Below are 7,077 nucleotides of genomic sequence, written 5' to 3' on the forward strand. Positions count from 1 at the left end.
CTGATAAAGTCATTAGCCAGAGTCTTAACCTCTCTAGCCAATGGGCATCTAGAGACCTGTAAGTGGGCTAAACTACCCATGCTCCCTGCTTTTCTACTTAAAGCATCTGCCACAACATTAGCTTTTAACAGTAATATCATAGTCTGTCAATAGTTCCATCTACCTCCTGTTCCTCAAATTTCAATCTTTCTAAGTAAAGACATATTGTAAACTACGATGATATGTATAAACTTCACATTTGACCCCATATAGATAATGTCTCCATTTCTTTAATGCAAATACAACTGCAGCCAACTCCAAATCATGGGTCGGATAGTTACGTTCATGCACTTTCAATTGCCTCGAAGCATAAGCAATTACATTCCTCTCCTTCATTAGCACTGCACCCAAACCAGAATAAAATGCATCACAATAAATAATAAAATTCTTACTTTCCGCTGGCAAGGTAAGAATTGGTGCGGTAGTCAATAAGGTCTTGAGTTTTTGGAAGCTTTCTTCACATTCGTACGACCATACAAATGGAACATTCTGCTTAGTCAAATTTGTCAGCTGGGAAGTAATAGAAGAAAATACCTTGATAAATCGACGGTAGTACCTAGATAAACCAACAAAGCTCCTTACCTTTGAAACATTAGTAGGTCTTACCCAACTCTTCACTTCTTCAATCTTAGAAGAATCCACCATCACTCCATCCTTAGAAACCACGTGCCCCAATAAGGACACTGAATCGAGCCGAAATTCACACTTGGAGAATTTGGCATAAAGCCTTTTCTCCCTTAACAACTCCAATACAATTCTCAAATGCTCCTCATGTTATTTCCTGCTCTTTGAGTATATCAGTATATCATCAATAAATACAATAACAAAGAGGTCCAAATATGGCTTAAAATCCCGTTCATCAGGCTCATGAAAGCAGCAGGGGCATTCGTAAGCCCAAAAGACATTACTAAGAATTCATAATATCCATACCTATTTCGAAAAGCAGTCTTTGGCATATCTGTTGCCCGTATTTTCAATTGATGATAACCGGATCTCAAATCAATTTTAGAGAACACACAAGCACCTTGTAACTGATCGAACAAATCATCAATGCGAGGAGTGGGATACTTGTTCTTGATAGTTACCTTATTCAGCTGCCTGTAGTCTATGCACATTCGGAAACTTCCATCTTTCTTCTTCACAAATAAAACAGGAGGACCCCAAGGGGATGCACTCGGTCTAATAAAACCTTTACCTAACAACTCCTGAAGTTGGGCCTTTAACTCCCTTAACTCAGCAGGAGCCGTTCTATAAGGGGGAATGGAAATGGGGTGAGTACCCGGCTCCAGGTCAATACAAAAATCAATATCCCTATCCGGTGGCATACCAGGAAGGTCTGCAGGAAACACATTATGTTAAAACTTATTTTATAATATTATAATGAAGTAAAATAATAATGGTAAACCTAGTTGATTAGCAACCCATGACGTACTGCAAAACATGGCAAGATTAACATCTTCCTAATTAATTCCTATAACTATTGCAATACTCAACATAATGATCAGCCATAATAAGGCATAAGAACTAATGAGAATCGTTGCTCTTAAATTTAGAACATCATCACAGTTTGAAAAATTGAGACCTTTAACATTACAATTCTACTTTCATTCTTCTTTCTCAATTATAATAACACCTTAATAGTATTATAGGATTGCTAATCATCCCATCTTTGTTAGCTAATCTTAATTAAATTAATGGCTATTAAAGTTTTTTACACTTTCACTTTATCAACCCCACACCCCCAACATTAATTCAATTGAAAATCATTTTTCCCGACTAACATATAATATTAGTTTTTAACACTTACATTTTGTATCAAATTTCACAAGAACAAAGTCTGGAGAGATTGTACCTGATGGATTTTACACGCCTTTTGATTGTCACCGCCCTATTCTCTCTTTTCTTTTACAGATTCTCTATTACCCTAATATTATATAACCAATTATAAAAGTGATAAAGGTGACCCACTATTTATTTAATTGTTATTTTCTTTAACCTCAAACTAAATAAATTATAAAAATTATCCCACTAATTTCATAATTATAATTATCAATAGTTCAATACACCTATTTAGATCTATCAGGAAAGTATTTTCTGACATAAAAAGTTTTAGTGCTCAAAACGACCGAAAATGGTCGTTACAGAAGGTCACATAATTCCATATATTATTATTATTCTTTGATAGTGTAAAAAGGGAAAAGTAATTGTTGCTTCTGTTTTTTCTTCCAATTTTTCATCTTTCCTATGAATGTAAGAAGCAAATTCTAAATTTCACACACAATTTAAATTTTATGAGAAAATTGATCTTGCTCATTTCCATATTTATCGGGGATTTTGATTTATTTGTATATTTTCTGATAGAAATATCGATCAACACATCTCTAATTTTCAATCATATGCTAAAATCCGGAGAATTGGAAGATACATTCATACAAATTTTGGGTTGAAGGGGAATTTTTTTGAGTTTTAATGTCTTCGAATTTGTATGCAGATCATTATAATACAAAAATTGATTATGTTTTTAAGATTGTTATAATTCGAGATTCCGTAGTTGGTAAATTCTCAATTATTGGCTAGATTTGCAAGAAATGAATTTAGTTTAGATTTAAAGCCTACAATTCGGTTGAGTTTCAAACAAAAACTTTGCTTGTTGATAATAAAACCATAAAGTCACAAACTTGGGATATTGCGAGACAAGAAAGGTCAGTTAACTTTTTCAATCTTTCTATGTTTGGTATTTTTCCTCGAATTTTGTCTTTCTTTTTCATTTTATCGTGCGATCCATGAAAATTTAGTTAAAATTTTGTGTAGGTTATATTAATTAGTTTGGAATTATGTGTTAGGCATGTCAGTACATTTACTTTAAGTCCTATGTTTTTCTGGAAGTCGTTTGGTTACAAAAAGATAGGGAATTTTTTACACTTTTTATTTTTATGTAATATTGGCTTGAGATGAGCCTAAATGTAACGACCTGGTTAGTGAAGATTTCGATATCCGACCCTAACTTGCTTGGAATTGAGGCGTTCTGGGAGTTGGTACGTTTACTATTTCTTGGAATCGTTAAGTTTTGCCAGAGGTATAAAAACATATAGAGAAATCCTACTGCTTTTTATATTTTATTTTTTGTGGTATTGGTCTGAGATGAGCCTAAATGGAGCGACTTGGTTATTAGTTAGAATTCATATTGCTGATCTGACTTGTTTGAGATATTTGAGACGACGGTCTTGTTTTTGTGATAAATCTTCTTATAGAGTGGTTTATATCGTGAATTAGACTTCAATATGTATGTTTCTTCTTTATTTACAATTCATCTCTTTTGAGTCGAGGATCCGTTGGAAACAACCTCTCTATCCCACAAAGGTAAGGGTAACGTCTACATACATATTACCTTCCCTAGATCCCATTTTTGTTTGTAAACAATTCCCTTTTGTCAAGCTATGTTGGTCGGAATCTTGATAGAATTGTTGCCGGTATCCTTCAAAATGCTCTACTTCTGAAGGATCCGCTTTTAAATCATCTCTCATTCTCTCAGGTATAGAGCAGTAACAAGTGCGTATTATCGAGGTGCAGTTGGCGCAATGCTAGTCTATGACTTAACAAAACGCCAATAATTCGATCTTATGGCTAGATGGCTAGAGGAACTAAGAGGTCATGCGGACAAGAACATAGTTATATTGCCAACAAATGTGATCTAGGAAGTCTTCGAGCTGTACTAGTTGAAGATGGTTAAGAATTCGCAAAAAGGGAGAATTTTTTCTTTATGGAAACATCAGCACTTCAATCCACAAATGTTGAGGGTGCATTCATGGCAGTTTTAACAGAAATTTATAAAATCATTAGCAAGAATATGCTCATTGAAGCTCCAGGAGCTAATTATGGGAAGCCGCAATCTTTTAAGGGAACCAGGATCACAATTCCTGGCCAGGACTCGGATTCCGGTGGTAATAGTGGTGGTGGTTGCATGTTGTCATGATTTTTTATTGAGTTCTGAAGTTCTTTTTATTTATCTGAAATCATAATATTAAAATGTTTTATGTTATATTAACGAAAAAGAAAACTATACACCATATATTAGACGGTAGAGGTATATATGCATCAGTTTTATTAATAAGAGGTATATTTGCTCAAAATCACAAAGTTGAGCAGTATATTCGTCTCTTTTCCCTTAATTCAGTGAATAATTTAGGTTTCACTCATCTTCTTGTAAAGTTTATTATAAATGGCCTAATTTTCTGGAAATATAAAAAATAAACAAAAAATGGTCTAAAATGCCGTCATTGTTACTTAATAAAGCAAAAATGACATTTTTCAAATAAATATATTATTTATTTTCTTTCTTAACACATTCTTTTCCTGATATATTTTTTTATTAGCAAATGTTTATCCTACTTCAATTGAAAAAAAATAACAATAAATATATTTCTTATTTTTATTATAAATATCAAAATTCAAATTAATGATTGATTTACTATAATCTTATATATATGACATATACTATCTGTTTAAAGGGTACATTTTTAATATTTAAAGTAATTTTAAAATAAACAAAACAAGAATAGAGTACTTAAAAGTAATATCTTTTAATAAGAATAGAATTTGTTTAAAAAGAAAAGAAATAATATGTTTATAATGAAAAAAAATATTTTTGATTCAGTAATTATAGGAATATTTCCTGAACAAACTATTAACGGAAAGAATATTTTTGGACAAAAATATTGAGGACAAGGACATCTTTGAAGTAAACTATAAATTGAGGTCATTTTTTTATCATTTCACGTAATTTAAGGCATTATCGACCCTTTTTTTGAAAAAAATAAATTAGAATGTAGCTGGCAAAAAAAAATAGCCTTAAATTTTGTTCTTACTTTTTTTTCTTTTCCATATCTATTTATTTTCATACTAAAGAAATGAAATAAGAATATGAGACTCAAATAATGATAAGCTAATAGATCCACAAGGGAGATATTTAAAACTTAAAATAAGCGTTGAATAAAAAATTCACATCAAATATAGCCCTATATGGATTTTTTAAATAACAAATTAATTTAAAATTATTTTTTCACTAGTTAGACAAAAAGGATATATCTGAGCATAGACTTTGTTTAAGTAAATATCCTTAATGCCCAAGCAGAAGGTAACATTTTGGTGATAAGAAGCTAACCTTTCCATCAAAAAGATGATTTGAGTTGTTGGCTGTAGGCCTGAAATTCTGGAACTCAGGTAGTTCAAAGAAGAACATTGTTTGTCACAGACGGAACTCAATGCGCTCAACATTGTCACTGCAAATGTGAGTCAGGCGTTCCAGATGTCGAAGCTCCAAGTAATATAAATTGGGGAACATGATTACTTCATGCGTTATCTTCGATAAATGTGTCACTAAATCACAATCAAAGAGGCAGAGAAATTTAACGTTCTGAAATTCATTCAGCTGCAACTTAGTCAACACATTATTATAGCCATTTCTGCTTGAACTTACAAATTTGCTCTCCTTCAACAGGTGGCATATCCAATTACCCAATGGGGCAGTCTCCGTGACAACTAAATCAATACTCTTGTCGTATTCATCAATGCTTGAAATATAAGTGGAAGCTCCATCCACTTTAACAGTGTACCGTGTCAACTTGGAGGCAAGGTCAAAATTATTGTACATCACATCACTCAAAGCTTCTACTTCCATAATACGTAGTTCCTCCAATTGAGCTAGTTTTGATAATACCCCTCCAAAAATCCTTTTAAGTGTTGTATTTTTATTCCAAAACTCTAACCTAATTATCTTGGTCAACTTTCCCATCTTCTCTGGTAACTCATCTAACTCTTAATCTCTTATGCTCAGAATTTTTAATTCGATAAATTTACCAATAAAGGTTATGTTATCCAACCTTAAATTACTCAGACACAACATCCTCAGACTTGAGAACCTCTGAAGTCTTCTTGGAAAAGACAGAATGGAGTCCCTATCATATGTATTCAGTCTCAAGACATTGAGGTTACTCATTTCATCAAAAAAATTGTCCTGTAGTTTGAATGCATCTTTAGAACGGAGTTTCAACATTAAAAGTTTAAGTTTTGGGAAAAATATTGGTCTAGGATGCTCATCAAATTTATTTGCAACAATTGACATGTGACTGAAATGATCATTACAAGTTCTTTTTGGGAAGTCTTCCGAGTTAACATCGTGACTTACCATAAAGTTATGCTCTCCTTCAAACGCAATACTTATAGCCACATCACGGACCACATCATGCATTTTCACATGATTTTTTATTTGACCTTGGGATAACAAAAAATCGTCTCTCAATATTTCTAACACAAGATACAACCTATTTATTGCATCTTCTAAATTTTCAATTCCCAAAAAGATGCCAAGCCTCATTCCATATTTAAACAATTCTTCAACCCAAATATCACTATCTTCCTCGAACAAAGAACAAAGCAAAAAGAGGTACTTGCTTCATTTTCTCCCAAGTGATCATAGCTTCGCCTAAGAGATTTGTACACCTTTTCGTGCACTCCATGGATATTTCTTGCTTCTGAACAACGTAATTTTCTAAGGGCATCTTCCCACGAAGGCTTGGTTTTACGCTTACGTGCTCCTGCAACTATAATAATTGCAAGTGGCAGCCCCTTGCATTCTTTGGCAACCTCTTTTGTGTGACATGAATAGAAGGAACGTCGACTGAATCACCAGCTTTATCCTTGAAAAGGCACCATGCTGCCATGGCTTCTTCTTCTTTCAATTTTCTGGAGTCAAATACCTCACCATTGTTACTAGGTATAGCCTCACTTTGAATTGGACGATCAAAGGAGATTACATCAGGCTTGTTGCTTTCAGTTTGAAGTTCAATCAACTCAACTGTAATTTTATTAGCTCTCGTGCTTATCGAGTAACGTGACTTCAGGTTTGGACACCAGCCATAAAAGCAACCGCTATCAACTTCAATTCTATCTCGTCGCATTACAGCGGCCACATATGCAGTAGTGGTATTAACATTCTTCAACCAAGCTAGCCATTGGCTGAAATTTCTAGTAAGTTTCTCC

The 7,077-nt window shown here is 33.3% G+C and overlaps 2 pseudogenes; one reads left to right on the plus strand and one right to left on the minus strand.

The window, feature by feature from the left end:
- Positions 1-2,260: 2,260 nt before the first annotated feature.
- LOC107001409 lies at positions 2,261-4,138 on the plus strand (annotated as a pseudogene).
- Positions 4,139-5,155: 1,017 nt separating this feature from the next.
- LOC107001410 lies at positions 5,156-5,716 on the minus strand (annotated as a pseudogene).
- Positions 5,717-7,077: the final 1,361 nt, after the last annotated feature.

Source organism: Solanum pennellii, chromosome 10, assembly GCF_001406875.1.
Source record: "Solanum pennellii chromosome 10, SPENNV200".
NCBI classification, from domain to species: Eukaryota; Viridiplantae; Streptophyta; class Magnoliopsida; order Solanales; family Solanaceae; genus Solanum; species Solanum pennellii.